Consider the following 24,524-nt stretch of genomic DNA (forward strand, 5'->3'; position numbering starts at 1 on the left):
GTTAATAACCCACAGACAGAATTATTTTGCAGGTGACTAGGAGACATTTCTGAATCCAGAGGATATTTTTTCCACTTCCAATCTTTATAGCAATCTTTATGAATATTGACTTACAATTATTAACATCTTGTTTGTAGAAATCTATATTTACATCCAAACACTGCCTCTTTCAGTATTCTGAATTATTTTGTAAACCCTGTTTATTTGCTTTCATTAGACCACAGTCTTGAGAATTTCTGACTTGTTTACACACATCACCAAGTATTTTTTTAGACTCATTTAGCAAAAGATCATCATGAAAGAAACTGAAGTAAGATTAGTGAACAATTTAAATTTAACTGTTAATAAGGCTTCTTTGTATCCACTCATTAAAGATGGTTATCAGTGTTGCTAAGAGCTGTTTATTAAACTGATAAAAATGAATATTGTCTTTAAAAAGTCAAGTTGCCTTTATCTGATCTTAAAGGTGAGCTTGTAAAATTAATTCTTTTGGTGTTTGCTTTGTCATTCAAGCATAACTTTTCTTCTATGCACACCTACTGGTTTTTTTGTTCAGCTCCAGCAAGTTTTTGGCAGTAGTTCTGTCAATGGCTCTTTGGATAAGAAGCCCTGCCAGTTGAGCTTAAGCAACATTTTGCAGAGAGTGGGAGCAGGGAGTCAGATTGGGCTGACATTGAAAATCAAAGAAATTCCAAAGTATAAGAATGACTATTTTTAGAGTTTTAATGCCATTGAAAGTTTCAGATGGAAAACTTTCTCTTTATGTCCCGCATATTCTGGAAAACAATGATTTTATTGATTTAGACCATAAATATTTATGCAGACAAGAGAAGCATGGACCCCCACCTTAATAGAACTTAAACTCCTGTATAGGGGTCCCCCAAAATGTGGATGATGGGGGTTTCCATGGTACGTGCAGGTATCCATGTGTAAATGTGTGCAGGGTGGTGCGCCTGCTGCGCATTCATCCTTGTACAGGACATGCCAGGGAGAAGAGGAGAGAAAGCCTGAAGCTCTGTCATCTGTGCTGACAAAGGCAAGCATATAAAGAGCTTCCCAAATCTCACACATTCAGTCTTGGAATACATGACACACAGCAAGAGCAGATTTAACTTCTTTCTCATCTCTTACATAGACTTTTATCTGTCTAAATCCGTGTGCCTCTTGTATTAAGCCTTTCTGATCATTCCAGCTCAGGGTGATCTTATGGCCCCCTTTCTTTCAACTCCTATAGTGCTTAGATTTGACTATATGCTGCCTCATAGTATTATCTGATTTTTAGATGTCTCCCTAGGCTCCTTGAGGGCAGGGATCAGATTCAATGCCTTTTTACATCCCCAGTGGCCTGTATTCTGGGGTAAGCAGGAGCTCTATAATCACTGACTAAAATAGCAGAAATACTTTGCTCAGGTTAGTATTAAACTTAGTTTGCATTCTCGGGCCATAAACCACCCAGTAATTAGAGGGTCATTTGTGTAGAAAGAGCCTTGAATGTAACAGTAGTGAAATAGGGCATGTCTGGTGGCTGGAGGAACTAGAGCAAGCCTAAGAAAAATCTAATACATTAGGTCAAAACTACCCCAGAGAACATCACAGCTGAAAGAGTTTATACCAGACTCATTGGTGCACAAGCCCTCATTTTACAGAAAGGAGACCAGGGCCCTTAGAAGCTGTGCCTTGCTCGAGGTCACGCTGCAGTGATAGAGCCCAGGCCAGTAACTACTGTTGTTGACCAGGTTATTTGGTGAAGAGTCCAACTGGGAATCAACTAGATGTAAGTTCAACTCTGTGTTTCCCAAGTCATTATATTAGGTAACTACCATTTTTCAAACCTTGTAAGGCGTTGTGTCAGGTGTTTCTTACACAGTAATACATTACTTCATTCAATCTTTACAGCCCATCTGAAGGAGAGACTGTAGCAGTCAGGGCTCCTTTTGAGAAACAAAACCAGTAGGAGACATACATTAGGAGATATGTTTATTAGAGAAATGCAAATCAAAACATCCATGAGATATCACTTCACACCTGTCAGAATGGCTGTCATCAGAAAATCTATAAAGAACAACTGTTAGCGAGGATGTGGAGAAAAGGGAACCCTTGTACACTGTTGGTGGGGATGCAAATGGTACAGCCACTATGGTAAACAGTGTGGAGGTTCTTCAAAAAAATAAAAATAAAACTACCATATGATCCAACTGTTCCACTCCAAAGAAAACAAAAACACTAATTCAAAAAGATACATGCACCCCAATGTTCATGGCAGCATTATTTACAGTAGCCAAGATACGGAAGCAACCAAATACCCATCAACAAACAAATGGATAAAGAAGATGTGGCATATATATTTATATGTATATGTATATATATTATTCAGTCATCAAATAGGAAGGAAATTCTGCCATTTGCAGCAACGTGGATGGACCTAGAGAATATTATGCTTAGTGAAATAAGTCAGACCAAGAAAGACAAATACTCTATGATATCACTTATAACTAGAATCTAAAAAATAATACAAATAAATGTATGTACAAAACAAAAACAGACTTACCGATATAGGAAACTAGTAGTTACCAAAGGGGAGAGGGAAGTGAGGAGGGGCAAATTAGGGTATGAGATTAAGAGATACAAATTATTATGTATAAAATAGATAAGCAACAAGAATATATTGTATAGCACAGGGAATTGTAGCCATTATCTTATAACTTTTAATGGAGTATAATCTGTCGCCATTCCAGACCTCCTGCTGTGTACCTCTACCCACCCTTGCCTCCTTATGTTGCTCTCAGCAGGTGACTTTGCCAATCCCTTGCAGAAAGCTTGAAAGCGAGCAGACAGTATTCCCCTCAACTTCTTGGTTGATCAGCTCCTGCTTTCCCACTAAAACCTTCCTATATCTGCCACTTTCTTTACTTCCTTCCTCCACTCTCAGAAAGAAGGGGTGTTCTTTCTTCTCTTATTCCAGGTGAATCAGACACCGCCCCCCCCCCCCCATTCTCTATCATTTCCTTTCTGGAGTTTTAGACTCTTTCACAAGATCCTACCCAAGAACCTTTAAAGAAGTTCAAGTCTTGCCCATCAGGCAGTAAGGAAGGGAAGACGAAGGAGAGAGGAGGGAAGGGGAAGGGAGACAGGAAGGGGACAAACTCGTCTAGTTATTGTCTTGCCTCCTATCCTCAGACAGGCTTCCTAGGACAGCTGTCCTCATGTCTTTCCCTCTCTGTGAACACACTGCAATTTGCCTTTTGCTTCCACCATTTCACTAAAGATACGTTTGCTAAGATTACCAGTGACCTTCCAATTGCTAAATCCAATTAATATTTTCCATTCCTCATCCAACTTGATGATTATGAGACATTTGACACTGTCTCTTTAAAAAAAACCACTTCCTAATTTCCAGAACGCCACACACTCCTCATTCTCCCCGCCTCCTGACAGATTCTCATCAGAATCCTTCATTGACTTTCTCCTTTGTCCTGCCCCCGAAGCTTCTGTCCTGACTCTTGTTTTCTTCTCATTCTGTACCTTCTTGCAATGATATCCAGACCTCACCAGGACCTTTAATGGCTCCTTTCTCCCGGAGACAGAGACGAATAGACCCTATACGAGTTGCTGCAGCCGTGTAGCCCAGGGTATTTATTTTTCTAGGCAACACCTTTCACCCACTGCTTAGAACCTTCATCCCACTCCCTGGAACAGGATCCCTACTCTGCTAAGCCTCTCTGCATGCATGACTTATTTAGATGATCAGCCTGGTTTTTGAGTCTACTGTAACAAGAACAAAATTATTAATGCATGAGTCCTTCCAACCTTTCCCCTCCTCCTGGCCTCTAAAAGGATCCTGACTTTGCAGGTTTCATTTCTTCTCCCTAACCCTCCAGAGAAACCCCTTCTTGCCTTACCAGACTCATCTTTGAGGATTTTGTGATGTAGAATAAGGAGGAAGTAGGAGAGAGATAGGACCCGGAGATGTGGGGCTGGGATGGGAAGGCTTTTCAGGACATGTATGAGGGTTGGAAGAGCAGTTTGTGACAAGAGGGAAGTAAATTGGAAAGAGACCAGAGTTTTAAGAGGTGTTGCTATGGTCTGTATATTCATTCAAAATGTTCAAGAAATGAAAGCAAACAACTTGAATAATTCTGACAGTATTTTGGGGGTTTTGACAGATTTTACTTGATGGCAACTTTTCTCTAACAGACATACCACTCCTCCCCACAAGACTCCAAACTGCACCACGAATTCCCCCTTGGACACCACCCCTACACCTCACACTTCCTCATTTGCCTCGAGGCCAGTCTGTGTGGTCATCTGGTCTTACATGTGAGGCTCTGGGTTCTGAACCTGACCTTCCAGGTCGGTTCTCTCTTCTGAGCTCCAGACCAGTACATGACACTGCTTAGAAGACACTTCACCTAGACGTTTCACAGAACCCTCACAGTCATCTTGTCCCAAAGTTGCCTCTTCATCATCCCTTTGAGTAATGTCCCCCCTCTTAGGTCCCTCAGTAAGACATCAACCTCAATTGAGTCACCCAGTACAGAAGCCTGGATGTCCTCCTTCCCTTTGCTAAGCCTTCTCATCCATATGGCCACCAGTCCTCTTCTAATTCTTAAATACATCAACATGCTGAGCTGTTGATGTTTCCTGAACACCTAAAGTTTCTAAGTTTTTCACATCATACCATTAAGCATTCTTTTATGTTTGCATTCAGTGTCCTTCTATTCCCGACCTCTGCTCATCTGTTAAACATTAGACAATATTTAAACTTCATCTCTTCTTCAAAGCCTTCCTTGATTTTCCCACATGGACTGATCGCGTTCTCCTTTATACCACCTTGAACTTACCGGTATTAAGGCAGGTGTCACACTGTATTGCAGTTATTTTATTTATTCAACTATTCCTGCTCCTAGACAGTGAAGCCTTCAGGGAAAGCACTGTGTTAAACATCCTATTGTTGAATCTCTAGCACGCAGCATGGTGTCTGGTTTCTAGTAATAGCTCAATAAATAAATACTTATTAATTATGCAAATGAATTAACAGTAAATTTATGAGATAGCCAGGAATCCAAATTAGAGACAGATAAGACAGGCTTCACAGAGTTAAGTAATTTGCCCGAGTTACACAGCTGCTAAGTGAGGGAACAGAGTTATAACCTGATCTGTTACTACAAAGCTCTTTTTTTTTTCACAACAATCCCAACACCTCTTAGCTGGTCAAAGTTCTCCTTATGCTTTAGAAATTTGTTGTAAACGTTCTTCGTTGATAGTGACAATGTTGTATCTCTTAATGGTGACGTTTTTAGGGCATTTTCTTGGAGGTGTCTCAGGGATACAAGAAGCATTTCAGCGATTCTATTTTCATTGCATATTTTTGTGCTCATCTTTTAAGTTTTCCCAGAAAATTCAAGCACTTAAATCCTTTTTTCTCCATTTATTTAACAAATTCTAGGTGGTGATATTGTTGGAACGTAGGGTGGAGTTGGAATCCCCCAGTTCTACCCATTGTCATTCAGGGAAGCAGAGGCATCAGTACGAAGGGCGCCCTGAAGCAAAGGTAGGTGGAAGAGTTTATTTTAAAGAGAACTAAGGGACCCAGTAGTGCTAGGTGTCTGGGGGGCAGTGTTTTGTGTGCAATAAACCCTCACTGTTACTCAGCAAGGACCTCCCTTTTGGTCTCTCAAGCCATGTGGAACAGCCACTGATGCCCAGTGAATATTCTTTTTTTGGATTCATTTCTGTAATCGCTGGAAATGTAGCATGTGATGTCTGGGCACATTATCTCAGGAAAGAAAAAATAAACATTTGGCAGTCCACACTATTAAAAAAAAACAAAATAACAGTTGTTTCTCCCCAGTTGGAGGATAGAAAGTACATGAATCAAATCAGAGGTTGTTTTTGTTTTGTTTTGTTTGCTTGTTCACAATATCTCTTTTATTTCACCTGACAAGAATGTGGGGTAATAGAGGGTCACTTCTAGTCATTTAAAAAATTGCACTACTTTCCTAAGTAGTTTGAGGCATCTGTGTGCTGTATTAGGGGAGCACAGGCGTGGTGTGGCAGTCACCACAGAGAAGCGTCGTGTTGGAATTTTAAAATATGCATGATTTCTTTCCACCAAGGCTTCTTACAAAACTTTCATTGCCAAATAGACGTTAATCTTTCCAACACCCAAGGAGACAGGTGAAAGTGTACACTCTTCCAGCGCAAATTTGTTGAACTATTTAGGGAGAACAGACAGCAGCTCACTTGCAGATGGAGTATGTAGGGAGAAATGTAGTGGAGATTCTAACTCATTTCTTCCACTAACATTACTGAGCAAGTACTTTCTGAGCATCAGGCATGGTGCTGTGTGTCAGGGACACAGAGATTAAGCAAACAAACCTGGTCCTCTACTCTCAAAACACTTCCAGAGGAGTGGGCAGTCAGAGCAGCTACACACTGACTGCTAAGGGCCACGATGGCTGCAAACCCTGAAACCCTAGGAAGGCACTGAGGGGCACCTTGTAGGATGGGGATGAAGGGAGACTGCCCAGAGGTGCCACCTGGGCCGGGTCTTGAGGACAAATAGAAGATGGGCCAAGAAGAATATTAAAGGCAGAGGAAGCAGCTCTGCCTTTAATAAATGAAAGAGAGGAAACAAAGCTCCTTCAGGAAATTGTAAACATTTCAGAATGGCAGAAGTAGAAGCTTGGAGGCTGAGAGTGCAGGGTGTGGTATGGGGTGGGGAGCAGATCAGGTGGGACAAAGGTGTGAGCAGGGAAAGAGCAAAGGGAGCTCCATGAAACGGCTTCCACAGCTCCCTGACGGCTGTAATTGAGCCAAATGTCTCTGGTGGGACGCAGCCTTTTTCTAGATTTGGCCACGTCTCAGAAATAGCCCTGAGGGTCCTTGCCGCAGAGTGCACAGAGCCGTTCCCCTGGGCTGGGGACTCTAGGAGGCAGGGAGATGAGCCCCCACCCACCCCTCCTCCCACGAAGCACTTACTCAGGAGCCTCTTCCTCCCAAAAGGGGATATTCTTCCTGAAGATCCAGCCACTGCAGCCTTTACTTTCAGTCAAGGTCAGCCAGCCATCATCAGCAATTCAACAGCACTGTTGCTCCAAGCTATGGAATAACAATTGGCATGGCACCCCGTGTGATTGTGTACCCACGGGGCAGGGACCCAGTACTCAGTCTTTCCCAGCTCGTTGCTTCTGATAATTGCTTAGCAAATCCTCACAATGTATTGACTCTGCGGAACTATTGTTTAATGGTAATTGATGCTTAATAAATATTTGTAAGTAATATTTACAATTTGGCTCTGTGAAAAACAAAGGAAAAGGAAATTTAGCAGAGAGAAAAAGTGGGGGTGCTAGAAGAATGTGGAAGAAGTAATCATTAATATTAATTCACTGAGTGCTTACTAAATCACGTCTCCACTGTAGCACTTTACCTCATTTAATATTTACAATGGCCTATGACATACATTATTATCATCTCTATTTAAAAGGTGAGAAAGCTGAGGCTCAGAGACATTGAGTAGCTTTCCTAAGGCCCGGGGAGTGGTTTTCTGACTTCCGACCAGAGAGCCTATCCCTTCAGTCTAGCTTCTGGTGAGAGAGGGAGGGGCCTTGGGCTTCACTGTGAAGCTTTAGTAACAGTTCATACTTGAGTAGAACAGCAAGAGATCTGCCTTCTGTTTCAATAACTAAAGAATAATGTTTAAATCTTGCTTGGGAGGCTTAAAAAACAATCTAAGGACCCAGCCACTGTTCAACACTCACACAATTTTCTCTGGACATTCTGGATCGCCACTGTTTGTCCCTGCCCTGCCCCCACCCTCCCTCAATTATTCCAACCTTTATTTATAATTCTTTTATATCCATTGTGATGACAAGTGTATATATACTTTTCTGGGTGCTCTGACTTAGTAGGGAAGCCCAAGTTTAGGATCCGGTGTCTAAAATATGGTATCATGACAGATGTCTGCATTTGATGTCTATTTTCCCACGGTGTTATCTGGAAACTTCCCATTGTACACGAGAAAAGTTTTTTCAATAGAATTATCCACAGTTGAGTAGTGAGTAGTTTTCAAAGCATTAATTCATAATTGCACTTTGGCTATCAGGACCCATTTAAAGATTAAACATGAATGTGCGTGAAGAGGTCTGCTTTTGCTGTACCTAGCCTGGCTCTGTCCTTTTACACTTCATTATGTATATCTAGGATGCAGATGTTCTGTCCTATTTAGCCTGTAGATAAAATATTACTGAGTAAGCAGTAACATATTTTAGAATAGGTTAATGATGGTCAAAAGGGTAAATAAAAATGAGGAAAATGTACCCCCATGTCACAGTGTTTACAAACATAAGCTTAGTCTGTAGTTAAACACAATAAGATTAAATGCAATAGGCTATTTTCTTTCATAATTTCTGCAGTCCAACAATAACAGTTACTCCATTGAAATGAAGTACAGATCAAGAATGTAGTTTTAAGCATGAGATTTTAAAATGCATATTTAAATTTCTACCTTCAGTCACTCATTCATTGAAATGGTTGCTGAGCACTGCCTTATACCAGGCACCATTCTAGAGGGTGAGGATACATTATTGAAGAAAAGAAACGTGTTCCCAGGGAAGGTTACACATTCCGGTGACAGGAGACAGAAGTGGACCCATAAATGCAGGATGTGTCAGGTAGGGAGAAAAGGAAGCAAGGCAAAGGGTCAAGAGAGTGATGGAGTGTTGTTATTTTAGCTCGGGAGTCAGGAAGCGGCCTCCCAGCTGTGGTGACATTTGAGCAGAGACATGGAGGAAGCAAACACCTGAGCCATGTAGGAAAACTGAGAAAAGAACATTCCAGAACACATGAGCCATACAGTAACAGAGGGAATAACATTCCAAAACACATGAGCTGTACAGTAACTGAGGGAAGAAAATTCCAGGCAGAGGGAATAGCAAATACAAAGGCCTTAAAAATGGGAGGCTACTTAGTGTGGCTGGGGGACATTGAGGAGGCCAGGGTGAAATACTTAGGATTTAAATCTCAATTAACTGTAAATAGATATACTTTTTTATTTTTAAAATTATGTGATAAACTGATGATTAAGCAGAAACATCTTTTTGTTTCAATCCATTTTAAAAATCTAAGTTTCCTGCATAGAATAGATAATACATTATCAATTATTTTAATATTTTGTTCTTTTGTGTATGTGTGTTCTGTGCCAAGCATGTGTGGGCACTGCTGGGCACTGATTAAGTGGCAGTGAACTTCACAGGCACATTCTGCTTTGACCAAGCATACAGCGTCCACAAACTTGTATTCCTGGAGATTTCATTTTCATGATTCAATATGGAAAGACTTAGGAGCCAGGACTGGGCCTGCACCTAGGAAGAGGGATGGGGGAGTGCTGAGAGGGGAGGCAAAGGCCAGATGGTAGAGGATCAGGAAGGTCCTGTAGGCTGACAAGCTCCAATCTCTGAGTCAGAGACCCACCTGGCAAAGGGTTTGGGCGCAGCGGGCAGGAGGCCTGGAGAAGCCTCTCAGTCAGGCGACAGCAGACACCAGAGCAGGAAGGGCCAAAACAGCCTGGCCCGCTAATAGGACTCAAGGTGTGGCCTGGAGAATTTTTAAGCATTTTTGTCAGGGACAAAGGACAAGATCTCAATTTTTCGGTTGTGCCCAGTCTACAAGTTGAAAAGGTGAAGGCAGGAGTTTGATTGTATTGTTCACCAAAGCATGTTTGTAGAGTTGAAATGCTCCATTCCGACTGATTACCTCAAGTGGTTACCTGGAATCTGCTTTCCAGCATTGGTGTCCTCCAGTCCCGCACGGTCTCCTGATCAACCACTGTCACAGTTATTCCTCACGTCCACGCCCTCTTCCCTAGCTGTCCCTCCTTCCCCATGCCCCTCACTGACAAAGACTCACCCTGTAGAAGGTGCCAGGGCACAAACAATGGCATTTTCAGTATCAGTTAAACTGTTTTACATGTCCAGAAAATTAGCCTTTAATTTTAATTCATATATACATAATCAAGGTTGTTTGTTATTATTTGTTCTTTGAGATTTTTTTCCCTTTGGTAGCTGTTGCCCTATTTACATTTTTAAAACAGGCACACTTACACTTTCTTCCCCATACATGGATACATGCATCTTACATCTTTACATAAGCAGTGCATCTTAGAACTCCATATATGGTTATGTCTAGTGTACATTCATAACCATCCTTATCTATAAAGTGAAAACACTGTTCAAAGTATAAATCCAAGTGGAATGTGAATGCTGGGCTCTGGGCTTTATAAAATACAAGGTAAAAGAGTCTGGTAGCTGGCATTCATAAAGTTAGTTTAAGTGTTTGAGTCCTACTGTGTGTTTCTTGGTTGCCCTAGCAACCCAGTGTGCAGATAAAGTCTGAAATGATGAAAACCCTGGAAAGAAGGTCAAATACTCAAAACTATACTATTAGAAGGACAATTTTTTCACCTTGTTCTAACTCCTTCAAAAGGATTTTTTAAAGAATATTTTACTTTTCTGGGTTTTTTCTTGTTAATAACTTTTTCTAAGACAAAAGGTACTCCTACTCTATGCAGAAATTTTGATAAACACATTTATTCTCTCTCCCTCTGAAAATCAAATCCTCTCAACTTCAAGCTGAGTGACTGGACACATGAAGATCACTGTTTACTCAACCCAAGCTTCAGACAGCTTCAGCTTGTAGCAACAGGCGTGATCAGACCAAAATAGGCCTTGCAAAGGAAGCATTCTGAAAAGTCTGTGCTGATTTTTTCAGTTCTGGCACAGCATCTCTACTGTGTTGGTTAGTTCCTGTCTACCCAGATTAGATATCGATCGATAACAATTTATAGAAAAGATCTGTGACTCGAGGACCTGACAGAGGATCTGTCGGCATGACAGCACCCTTTAGAAAGAGAACTACGCCTAAAGTTTACTAAACAAGTATCTTGACTACAAACACATGCATGATTCTGAATGCTCTCTAGTTCTTTCTCACTCAGAAATGGGCGACAACACTTAATGTAGTCGTGGGGATTGACTCAGCTGTTATCCAGCCTGGATTCTCTTCTCCCAGGTTTCGGGATATACTTCTGGGTGTTTCATCCTACTTGCCATGGAATGTTCACTTCTTGATTTGGGGGCTATCATTACTAATCTTGAGAAGTTTTCAGGCTTCACTTGTACCGAGTACAGAGTATGTACAGAATGACTTGCCTCTCTCCACTGTCTCCTGGGAAGCAGCACCAGAGGCAGTGTGAGTCTTAACGTCCAGAATCTTGTGGGCTGTGTGTTATCTGCCTCCTGTACACTTCCATTGCACGTCCTTCTGCCTCTACCTCAACCTCAACATCTAAACTTGAACTAAAGGAATTCTTCCTAAAACCAGCTCCCTTCCTGATTCCCTACTACTATTACAGATTTTCCCAGTGATGCAGGCTTAAAGCTGTGAAGTCATGTTTGCTGCTCCCTCACCTTGGTCTTCCATTGGTCAACAATCCCTGACCGTTCATACATTATAATCTCTTCCATAGTTGTACTTTTTATCCTGCACCACTGCCACCATTCCTGCTCATGTCCTGGTACTTCGTGGAGGGAACTTTGCAATGTCTCCTTGCCCGCTCCTTCAGGTTCGCCTTCCTTCAATACAGTCTATGCTCTGGCCAGATTATTGGTGATCAAATACTGCTTTAATCATCTCACTCTTCTACTCACAAATTTCCAGTGGGCTCCTGTTGTTAAAGGGATAAATTCCTAACTCCTTGATTTGGCATGTAAGGTCCTGATGCCAGGCTGTCTCCCTAATCTCATCTCTTGATTCTCACCTACCCTCAGCACCTGTGAGACGTCATCTACTTGCCCTTTGTCCAACATACCTTGGACATCCTACGCCCTCGCCTAAGCCCCAAGCCATTTCTTTCACTTGATTGACTAACCCAGTTGTCATTCCTAACTTCCTTTTTTCTTTGTTATCTTCTACTATAGAAGTTGGAAATACTAAATATCCTCTTTTCCAACCTCCCTTGCAACTTGGGTCAATCATGTCACAGTGGAACACTTTGAATGTTATCACATCTGTTGTTCTGCTGTTCTGTTTTATTTCTAGAAAAATTATAGTAATTAGTGTAGAAATGTAGATTCAATAAAATGTCATGATGAGGGCTTAGAGTCAAAAGAGGAATAGTGCTTCAGTTTCTATTTTACTTAGCTAAATTAGATTTTTCTCTAAGAAACATAGCACCTAATCTTGAGAAGTTTAATCTTTCCTTGTTTGATTATTGGAAATATTTAGATTTTTTCCCCCTCCCTTGCCCTTCCTTCCTTCTTTCCTTCCTTTCTCCTTCTTTAGTTTGATGGAAAAAAGAGGAGGGAGGTGGGCTTGCTTCTTTGACATCCCAGAAGTAACAGAAAGATTTAAGTCATATCCTTTAACTCTTCTGATTTAAAAAAAATGGTGGCTTTATTTAATAACTAGAAGCTATTATCAGTCATTTTATGTGACTGATTACTGTGGCCTGGCACTGATGTGCTATTAACTAGTTGTCATAAGACTAAGGTTTCTTGTTTACTTGAATTTCAGCAGATCCCTTTACAGGGACGCTGAGTGTTTTTGTTTTTGTTTTTGTTTTTGTTTCTGTTTGGTGGGGGCTTTCTTTTTCAGAATGTGCTTAGGGGGTTACCAACTCAAATGGTCCAACCCATAAACTGTTGAACTTTAGTCTATAACGTATTAACTATGGAAACCAAAAGGGTCATTTAGAAAGGCTACCTACAGTTACAGACACCTGTGGTTAACACCAAAAAAGGAGGAAGGAAAGTCCATCAACTCTCAATCCACTCAATGAACAGTTTTACTTTTGTTTCTTAAAAGTAAAGTGTAAACCAATTTTGAAGCAAAATGTCTGAACAAAAGTTATAATGTAGCAACAGCTACAGAGGTCACTTCAGGCTCTCCCTTTGGAAAGGCAAATGATGTTTGATACCTTTGCATATTTGACCAATTTCGCTTAATAATACTTTTCTAAAAGTTACTATAAAAAATATCATTCCCTAAAGGATTTCAACTCTGACATTTTTGAGGCATGTTAGTTTCTAAAAGGAAATGCAGTCACATTGGCTTTACAGCTCTTATCACATGCTTAACCATGGTAGAGTTAGGAGCTAGTCTTTTAGGCACATGCTTTTAAAAGCCAAACTCTAATCCTAAATAGACCTCAATGTGTATAAGAAAAGTGACCATATTTATAACCAAAAATGAAGAACCAAGAGCAGAAAGGAGAAATGAGAAGAACGAGAAGGCGACTGGGGGAATGTAAAGTGGGAGAGAGGACACAGCACTGGGGTCCAATCCCCATTCCTCCCACTGCTCCCGGGGTTCTTTCAACTGTACAAAATGCCCTGAGTATCTGGTGAGGGAGGCTGGCGTAGATAAAGAAGTCTGATGGAAAGCTGGCCTTGATCAATATTTAAATAGCTCTCTAGGCTAGTGACAGAAGACCAGGGGATGGAAAGCTTCCTTCCTGCCGGCAGGATCAGGGATGTTCTGATGGAGATGGTGAGGTCTGAGCAGATCTTGAATGATAAGTAGGATCATGACAGATGGAGATGCAAGCAAAGGACTTGGCCAGACATGGAGGGTGTGGATCATTCTTTCCCAAGGAACCACAAACGAACTGGCTCCCCAGGTCACATTTGCACGGGAGCAATAATGACTGACTAGGAAAGCCAGACGCAGGTCACACACCAGGCCGACAATTTCACCCTTTTTGTCCACCTGAAAGGTAGTGCACATAAGCAGGAAGGAGAATTATTTGAGCGAAGTCTCAGCTTCTGGGTAAAGCTCAAGCCTGCCCTTTCTCCACAGGTCTCAGTCTGAGCCCCTGTGCTGGCCGATAACCCAGAATGCCCCTCCACCTCCTCCATTTCACCTTCCTCACCCCTGCTTCTGTGTCCTCCCTGTGGTGGAGACCTATTCTCTTTTTGCCCAGGACCCTTTCCTTTTGGGGGGATCTGTAGACTTTGGAGACTTCTTCCTCCCTCTACTCCAAGATCTGGGCTGGGCCAGTCATAGCACCCCAAAGCCCCAGAAACCCAGAAACTGCTGCTTCATTAGGACCCACTGGAAGGTGTGAGACTTGAACCATCCCTGAGATTTTTCACACTGAACGTAAGTAAAGGGATTTAGTCTCTCTTTGGTGTTGAAGGTATAAAAGTGGAAGCTGCTAATGGATGAAACTGATTTAAAAGAATAAAGCTGAATAGAGGGGGAAAAAGCAGAGATGAGAACCCAGGATGGTAGTCCCTAAATTGTGGTTAAGTTTTCCTGACATTCAAATAAACTTTTGCATTTTCCTCTGAGACTTCCCATAAAACTTTCTGTCTCAGTTAGATTAGGATGTGGTTCCGTCACTTGGAGTCAGAAGGATTCTGACTAAAAGAAGTCTGTGGGAGTTACCTCCCATTTGCTCAGCAGTCCCTCTGTTGTGTCCACACCCTGCTCTGTACCCGCAAAGGCTGACTGCATGGGTGGCATCCGCTGGCTCCCTTGCCCTCCTGCTTCCAATGGGAGTCACTACAGGAGGTGGAGGGAAGGAGGAGAGTGAGACCGGATTTTCATTCCCTTAGTTCTGTTCTGTCCTGTCCCCTGTAGTTTGTCTGCAAGCCTCCCCCGAATGCACAGCTCCTATCAGGATCCTGTCCACACAGCAGTCTTCCTTCCTCTGTTCCTTCCCACCGAAGTGTAGAACTGGCTTCCTGCTCTGGCTGGCCTAAAGTAGCCATGTCCATTGTTGCTCTGTCTAAACCCTGCCCACACCTTTGTAAATAGTCCTTTTACTAAAACGACCTCAATTACTCAGCTAGAGAGAGTTCTTTCTCTCATGACTCTGACTGCTGCAAGTTCCCAGGTGATTTGTGGGGGTTGTGGATCTTTCCTTGACCAGGATTCTTGGGGTCTAAATCATAAACAAACTGCTAAACATCTTGGATTATTTAGCTTTGAAGCAGTAATTCTCAGTCTTCCATCATCAACCACTTTAGTCTATAGGAGGCATGTCTTAGCCCAGGGTCACCAAGTCCATGGCCAAGGCTCAGACTTTCCCCACTTCCGCATCCTTGTGTAAGTTCACTAATGAGAGTCTATCAGTCACAGCTCTGTCCACTGGGCCCAGATGTAGCATCAAAATCCTTCTCAACACAACCAAGATCTCAGTAGTCAGTATTAGTGCACTCATGCCTTTCCAGCATTAAGTCCAAAGCAGAACCGATCTGTCAGTCCTGCTCTTTCTCCTGACACCTGCCGTGCCCAGGACACAGCCTCACAACGTAGGGACAGCCAAGAATCCCAAGGCCACACTTGAATCCCCCTTCCAACTGAGAATCCTTAGACCAGAGCTAAGACGGGTCATTTACCTTACAGCAGCCCAATCTTGATTTTCTGAGAGCAATTTTTGGAGGCAGACTCCCAGCTCAGGCCCTTAGTCACTGCCTGAGTGCCATGGTCACTTTGGCCATTTATGCCATCCTAAACAAGTTTATCAAGACATAGATTGCATGAGTGAGACATCAGGACCTTCAGTGAACATTACGGGAACTTGGTGATGAACTTTGCAGATACCTAGCCAGTCACAAAATTTCATCGTCAGCAAGCCCAAACTCCTATACAGCTGTGAAAAAAATAGTTTTTCCTTTACCTCTGTTTGTTTTTTTTTTTTTTTCCTGCAGAAGAGGTATTTCATACATGATATGGAATGATACTCACCCAAGCATGACATACTGCCATTGGTTTATTAGTCTCCCTGGGCTGCTGTAACCAAGTACCACAGATTAGATGGGTTAAAACAACAGAAATGTATTGTCTCATGGTTCTGGAGGCTAAAAGTTGAAATCAAGGTGTCAGCAGGGCCATGCTTCCTCCAAAAACTCTAAGTAGGGATCTTTCCTTTCCTCTTTCCAGCTTCTGGTGGCCTAGGGATTCCTTGGTTTGTGGCAGTGTAACTCTGGCCTTTGGCGTGCTTCATTAATCGATTTTATGGAGAATTATAGCCAAGACTAAAAGATTATCTAAGAGCAAGTGCACATTTTTAAGAGGACAAAAATGATGAAATTCCCTTGGTAATCCACTCATTGTCTATTGGGAATTTTATATCACAGGGAATCAGACGTTTTAAGGGTTAGTACCAGTCCTTTCAAATCTTCAGAGAAGCAGGAACTGCAGAAAGGCCTAAATCTGCTTTTTGTTTTCATGAGTCATTCTTTAAGGAAGACAAATCTCAGACCTGTCATAAAGAACCCTTTTCTTCATAAGAATGGATGGCAACCCAGCTAGCACACACACAAGCTGGGTGAGGCCTGCCTTCCACGTTGTAGGCAGGGCTCGGCTGGTTCATTTCTCCTAGAGTACAAGAAGGAAGAGAGAGAAACTGCCTCCTTCAACCATAACAGCAAAGCTCTTTGTGATGTGTTTTAATCCATACCCGGAAGGTGTGAATTAAACTAGAAGATATTAAATGTATCCAACAGCTTTCAATCTGTACCAGCCCGATTCTCTCTTCGATCTTTCTTCAATGGATAAATTCTTACCAGTAGACCATTGTACTGCTCTGCGCTTTCCTTTGGTATTATCTCTAGTGGCCAAGAGGGTAACCGTTGCTGGCTTGTTTGCACTTGTCTTAGGGGCTACGTGAATGAAATTGGACACATTAATTAATTCAGATTCAGTGCCTAGGGGTGCGTCAAGAAACCTGAACTTGAATCTCAGGTTGCAAAAACGCAATTCAAAGAGAACACGATATTCCTTCTCCCCTGGCAATTTGCTGATAGAATTGTAAAGTGAAATGGAAGATTACCCCCTACTGTATTACATTCACTTTAAACATCCTCCACTCTAGGCAGCAGCAAAAGTACAAGTAAAATGATATCACCAATGCACTTCCTTGATTTAAAATACAACCAGCACAAATCCAATTTGAACTTTTAAAATCATCTTTGAAAAACAAACAAACAAAAATGGATCCTTCTACTAATTGCTCCTACATTAAAAACATACTGTATGGTGGGACTGCTGGGGTTTTTTCTTCCAAAAGCAGTTTGGTAATGGAAAAACACTGTGACCTTAAGCTTATGAAAAGTTGAAAAACACAGACACTTTATGTTGAACATCAACAAAAATACCTAACTACCAGGCTTATTTCCTAGCCAGTGCATTTGATGTGTTTATGAAGGCTTGTAAAGTATCGCAGCAGCTATGACTGTATGGAAAGCCTCCTGGGGCAGGTTGGTACATGACCTCAGTCTTATTTAATGAGTTGTCATCAGCTCCTTGTAGGATACTGGCTTTTTACAGTGGTCTGTCATCCAGTTATGCTTTCCAGAGTGCAGTTACCAGCATCCGTATGATTGTTTCATGGACTTTTGGTGATTCTTATTAAATAGTTGCATAAGAAAATTTTTCCTCTTGACTACGAGAAATAAAGCATCATCTCTTCTCTCTTCTGTTTTTTTTTTTAATTAAAAGCAATATATGTTCTTTTTTAATTTGAGAAAGCAGAGAAAAGATTTTTTTAAGGAATCTTTTTATCACCTCATCACTTCTTGCAGTCACTGTTAATATCTTGGTTATAAGCTCACCACTAATTTATATGTATTAGTTCTTATGTGATAAAGTTGGGTAATTGCACAAAGTATACAACTTTGTGTTCTGTTTTTCTTGAAAGATTGTATCATCACTTTTGTTCCTTTTTAGAGTTATTTTAATAACTGCAAACTGTTTTTATAAAGTGTTGGCACTATAGGTTGCTTAACCATTAGCTATTTAGTTTACCCCCCAACTCCAACACAAACATTATCCTCTGCTATTATAAGCAGCTTTGTAATGATCATCTCTTTGCAAAAAGAATAGCAAATTCCAAAAATACAATCACTCAAAAAGTATTAATATTTATAACTCTTGGGTCAGCATGCCAAATTACTTTCCAAAAGGGCTCTGTCATTTTACACAGACACTAGTTATGTGCATAGTACCCAGTTAGTTTGTCACACACCATCCTTGCTATTGGATTTTAATGATATTTTTAATGACTTCTCTAATTTAATAGATGGCTGTGATAGTTCCCAGCGATTGTTTAAAAAATAATTTGGTTCACTATGTGTATTTCTTCTCTTATAAACAAACTGTCTTTTTGTGTTCCTTCTCACGTATCTATCAATGTCTTAATGTTTTTCTTATGGATTTGTGAGAACTCTTACTATTTAATATTTTGGTCTCCTATTTGCCATAAACATTTGTTTTACTTTTAAACTCACACACCCAGAATTTTAAATTTTTACTGTAATCAGATCTGTGTATTTTCCCTTTATTGACTAATGTTGCTTCTAAACCTGGAAACTCTTCTTCACACATAAATTGGACAATTCCATTTTCTTTCAGATTTTCTGTTTAACTCTAAGTTATGTGGAATTAGTGTCAATAATGATGTATTGATCTAAACTGTTTTCCCAATAGCTAGAGATTAGTCATTCATTTGCTGAATATTTATAGTGTTGTATGGTATAGAAGTAATTCTTACATTTTGAGGTCAATTTATTCTATTTTATTGAGCTATCTGCTTAAGATTTGTAGCCGAAATTATTGTAGCTTTATAATATACAGGCATAGCCCAGTGTCTCCAGAGGTTATTTTTTTTTTCATTAGAGTGCCTCTTGGATTGTACTACATAAACTTCATTGAACATACTTATTATTTAGTACAATTTTTTTTTCACAAATACTTATATAAGAAAATTTTATATTTTTCCATAAAACTCAATACCACATTTTAAACGAGACTATGGATAGAATAAATATCGAGTTAATAAAGAAAAATAAAAGTACATAATAAGTTTTGGGTGAAATAAGTAGAATATCATAGTCATACCGGTATCATAATGTGTAGACTTGAAAAACACAGTAAGTGACAGCAAAGGGGATTACATCTAGGATATTCCATACGAAGGAGAAGTTTGTTAAAAATCATATTGTTTGGTGATCAGAAAGTGATGTTTTAAACATGTTATACACTAACGTAATATATCTGATATATAGATACTTTGTTTTGGTTTTATGTTAGGAAAATTAGTTGGGTGTTTTGGGGTTGATGTATCAACCATATAATTCTTCCCACTTAAAATAATGGGAAACAGGCTTTCAGTCAGCACTTTCGAGCAGTAAGTCTGATTATCAAAAACAAACTACTGACTTAATTAGGAGGTACCTGTTCTTGCGGGACTATAACTGCCCTACCATTATTTCTATTTTCTATAATATATTTTCTTTTCTTTTTAACTTCTTAAAAATAGAACCATTGAGAGTAAGTTGTCTACATGATGCCTCAAAACCTCTACTTTAGTTCATAATTCCAATAAACAAAGACATTTCCCCCTTAACTACAAAACAACCATCAAAACTGGTAAATTAACACTGATATGCCACTAGCATCTAAGCCATAAGACTCTACCCAAATTTTGTCCATTGTCCCCAAATTGTTCTTTCTAGTAAAAAGATCCAGTTGAGAATCATGTGTTGCATTTTTTGTCATGTCTCTTTAATCTCCTTCAAACTGTAATAGTTTCTTGATGTTTCCGTGTCTTTCATGCCCTTGGCACTTTTAAAGAATGTCCCTCAATTTGAGTTTGCCCGATTTTTCTTATAATTAGCTTCAGGTTTTAGATTTGAGGCAGGGATGTCACAATGCTGCTGTGCTCTCCTTATATCCTGCCGCGGAGAAATACTCCAAGTTAGTTTATTGGTTTCACCCTCAAATTTATAAAGAAATAAAAGTAGGCAGATTATCTCAAGCTGGACAGAACTGCCAGTACTTCTCTACTTTGTTCTTGGTTGGCAGTAAATCAAATAGAAGGCTAATATACCAGTTAGCTCTTGCTGCTTAACAAACCACTTCAAAACTTAAAACTTGAAACAACCACCATTTTTTCTCGTTCATGATTCCTCACATTGGCAATTTAGGCTGAGTCCAACTGGGTGAGCCTTTCTGGTCCAGGTTGGGCTTAGCTGATCTCACTGGGCTTGCTCATAAGTATGTGGTAAACTTGGGGGTGGGGGGGCCCGTTGGGATGACTCATTTCTTCAAGCTCTAAACTTTCCAAGAGAAAGAACAGAGGCACACAAACCTCTTGAGGCCAGGCTCAGAATTAAGACATTATTATTCCTGTCATATCTATCAAGAGAAATCATAATTTAATTATACAAAATTTGAATGGGAAGAGCAAGTGCTTTTGATTAAATAGTGAATTCAAAGTAGAAGTTGTTCCAGTTACCTATGGCTGGGTAATAAACCAGCCCAAACTTAGTGGCTTAGAACAACTAGTTTATTTTGCTCATGATTTTTATACATCATGAACTCTGGAATCTGGAAGGGTTTGTTTCTGCTACATGAGGTATTAGCTGTGGTGGTAAGACTGGATGATCTACTTCTAAGATGTGGCATATCAGTTCTCTTTGGTCTCTCTCTCCCCATACACGATGTCTTTTTATCCAGGCCTCTCCGTCCTGGTTGGGCTTCTCACGGTATGGTGATATCAGAATAGTCATACCTCTCAAGTAGTGGCTGGCTTCAAAGAAACAGAAAGTGAAAGTTGCCAATTTCTTACAACCTGGATTCAGAAACTGGTGCAGTGTCACTTTAGCCATATTCAACTGACCGAACAGTCACAGAATCTCACCAGATTCAAGGGGAGGGACCCACATTCCCCACTTATCAATGGGAGGAGTGGCAAAGAATTTGTGGCCACAGTCCACCCTTTTGTCATACAGTATTATGTTCTTCCTGCATGTGAAATACACTACCCTCCTTCCACAGTCTCCAAAAATATCACTCCATTATGTCATTAGATTTAGGCTTAAATTGCACTTCTCAGGGCAAGGTGCAGATAAGCCTCCTTGGATTTGGTTCCTCAAGTGTATGTACTCTCAATCTGAAGTCCTCCTCTGAATAAAAAAGTAAGTTACCTGAGTATACACACAGACACACACACACACTAACATACAATGATGGGGCAGTCATATGCCAGCATGCCCTTTCAAAAACAGGAAAAACGGGATACAGAGCAGTCACTGTTCTATAACAGTATGACATTCAGCTAGACACATGTTGCCAGTTTCCTGATAGAGCTCTAGACCTGTAGCCTTGCTATGATACTCTGTGGCCCTTGGTTTTTTACCTTCGGGCTCTTAGTTTTTTCCCCTAAGTCATTCTTCATTTTCCATAAGAAATAGCCAATATTTTCTGAGTAAATTTCTCAGCCTGAATTAGTTTAGGGGTCCAAAGCTCTCTCTTCAGTTTGATATGTTCTCTGACCTTCTTGGTCCAAGGTGGTATAATTCCTTTTAAAAAAAATTGTAGGATTCCTGTATATCAAACTGTAATCCATTTTGTTAGATGAAAGTCATGTCCACCAATCTTTTTGAGCTAGACTCTTCTCTGCCTTTGGATGGGGCAGTATTGTACTAGAATCCCTATTGTTTAACAAACAATGATGATAAGGCACACTCTTAAAATCTTTTGTCTTGCTGATAAGGCATCAACTTAAATGTTTCTGAGATCTTATCAAAGGAATTTATGCTTACAGCTTTGAATTCATCTTTACCCTAATTTTTTTTTTACTGCCCTAGTTTTTATTTTTACCTGGAGGCTATTTCTTGCTTTAAAAATGTTTTCTTTGCCGGAAAACAGATAGGAAATAGTGTTGTTTTTTTTTAATTGAAGTAATAGTCAATTGACAATGTTGTGTCAATTTCTGCTGTAGGGCATAATGTTTCAGTCATAGTATACATATTTTTTTTTTCATATTCTTTTTCATTATAATTTAAGAAATAGTGGTATTTTTGAACCCAGCAAGTGTTGGATTCTATATATTTCTTCTAAAATTCTGCTAAAAAATTGACATCTTTAGCTTATTTCTCCCTACCTATATTTGTTGTATGCAGATACAAGAACTATTTGGCACTTTTAACATTCTGCCTGGAAATTTACTTATTGAGATCCACTAGTTTATTAGGTACATTTTATATTTTCCAAAAAATGTCGGGTGACAGTTTTGCTAAACCTTCTGCTACTACACAATAGGGATTACCCTCTTGCCAACCCTCAATAATAACCTCCTGTCCTGCGCTTCCATTAACCCTCTATTTGAGGCTTTTTCAGTCTCTGCCACTGTCCAGTCTCAAAATCAACGACATATACTTTAGGTTTTAATAATGGCAGCACCTATATCCATTCCTGTTTTCTGTTGCTGCATTACAAACTACCACAAAATTAAGTATCCCAAACAACTATTTTACTTGCTCAGAATTTGGAGGTTCAGAATTCAAGATGACCTCAGCCAGGCAACTTGTGTGTCTGATCCATTTGTTGTCACTGGGGTCCCTGGAGCTGGGTATCCACTGCCAGGATGGCTCATATGTCGCACTTATATGTCTAGCATCTTAGAGTTCCTTTGTCTCTCTCTTGTTCCACATGGTGTCTCATTCTCCAGGTCCTCTTCAGAGGGCTTTGGTTTCTCACAACATGGTACTCTCAGGGTAGTCATACTTCTTTTTGGAGGATGGCTTCCAAGAGTAAGTACACCAAATGATAGGAAGTAGAAGGTCAATCTCCCAAGACTTGGACCCCAAAACTGCAGAGTGTCTTCACCGTATTCTATCCATTAGAGCAGTCACAGAGCCCACCTAGGTTTAACTGGAGGGAACATAAACTATACTTCAGTGGGGAAAGTGTCAAACATTTTGTGACCATCTTTGATCCACCATAGAGGTGAATCTGTTGTTCTCCGTACCTTAACAGGTCAAAGGACTCAGAGTCAGATGACAAGCCAATATGATTGAAGCCCAAGTCCAGCCTTCTTCACTGTTGTATTATTATCTTGGTGTCATTTTCCTTCTCTGATTCTCGGTTTCCTCATCTATGAATACAGTAGGATACGAATACTGCATAATTTAAGGTTTGTGGCTACATTTATATTAGAATCATCCTGAAGGTTCATGACATGAAGTAATTTGTCATTTGAATTATGTTTATTGTGAGGCTGCTCACCTAATCAACTTACCAACATTTACATACAACTCAGTAGAGCTTTGTTTTCTCCTTGATGTCATGTAAGTAGTTATTTTCATGGTTTATTTGAAAAAGTTTTTTCTTAGGGAAAAAATTCAATAAAAAAGTATTTGCTATTACTGATGATGGAAGAAAAACCAAAAAACATAAATAAAAAATGTAGCTCTTAACAAAAGTCTTAGATAAATAAAGTAAATGAATGTTTAATTTGATTGTGTTTCTAATACTATGACAGGATTGAGTATACCGTCAAATTCAATATTCCATGTGTTAATTTAAAATACATGATGAAGGATCTGCTTCACTACTATATTTTCAATGGTGGGAATGCAGAGATCTCTACATGTATCTATTGTGAAAGACAAGTGTCTACTACAATGATAATATCTATTTCACAGAGTTGCTAAAGTAATAAATGAGATGTATGTAAAACTAATTTAAATAAAATTTGACTTAAAACACTATTGTTTCACTAGGATATGGGTTCTTAAGGATAAGGACCATAGTATATTTGTCTTTAAGTTGCTAGTACATAGCACCATGCCTAACACATCTTTCTGATTACAATTGACAGAAATCCAATTCAAATAAGCATAAGCAAAAATGGAAATTCATTCCCTCACTGTATCAAAGAAAGTGTGATAAAACTGTGGCAAGAGCAGTTGGATCAAAGGAAAAGCTGGAAGTATTCCTCAAATCTGCCAGGAACTATAGCGTTCATTTCTTTTCTCTTTTCAAATGGGTTATATTTATCTTCCAAGTCTTGGATCTTACAACTTTCAACCTTTCTTTTACCAAGCCAAACAATCTTGGATTTTATTTGTCAATCCTAGGTCAGGTGACAACTGTACCAATCAAATATGTTGATTTTTAAACTCCAGTTGAAGAGTTTTATAATTAGTTCATTCATTAATCAATCCACTATAGTCAGGAGGTCATTGAAAAATGTAGTAAGATTCCAAGGTAGTCACAAGGAAGGGGCAATATAAGTCATAAGATACGAAGAAGGCATGGAGGTGGTTTCCTGGGCAGACAGTACCACAGATTTCTAATAATCTTGGCACTTGATAAAAAGTTGCTTAACAAGTGTCTGTTATTTCATATTATTGTCTAAAAATATACTCTAAATGTCATAGCTATGTTGAGGGCCGTTAAGGACGTGGTCGTGGTTGCACAATCAGACAAGACATTATCACAGTTACCACATAACGAGTTCTCTCTGCCACGGGAACTACTGCACTGGCTTCTCAACTCTCAGTCTCATAGCTCTGTCTGCAGGCTAGGGAGTCAAAAAGCCAAGGTAAGAGATCAGGCATTTGGGATTCTTCTCTGAAATGCTGGCAATTCTGAAATGGGATTCTTTGAAATGACTAGCTTATACCATCAAAATTTCAGTGGCCTATCAGGTAAAAAATAAGAAGTTCTAG

At 40.0% G+C, this 24,524-nt stretch overlaps 1 long non-coding RNA gene across 2 annotated transcripts in view; it reads left to right on the forward strand.

Moving 5' to 3' along the window:
* The window catches only part of LOC116660452, a 109,418-nt gene extending 103,825 nt beyond the window's left edge, over positions 1–5,593 (forward strand). For both annotated transcript variants that reach the window (XR_004315984.1, XR_004315982.1), the window contains exon 5: positions 5,447–5,593. This is a non-coding gene — a long non-coding RNA (uncharacterized LOC116660452). The remainder of the gene's footprint in view (positions 1–5,446) is intronic.
* The last annotated feature ends 18,931 nt before the right edge of the window (positions 5,594–24,524 follow it).

The sequence above is a fragment of the Camelus ferus genome, chromosome 29, assembly GCF_009834535.1.
Source record: "Camelus ferus isolate YT-003-E chromosome 29, BCGSAC_Cfer_1.0, whole genome shotgun sequence".
Classification (NCBI taxonomy): domain Eukaryota; kingdom Metazoa; phylum Chordata; class Mammalia; order Artiodactyla; family Camelidae; genus Camelus; species Camelus ferus.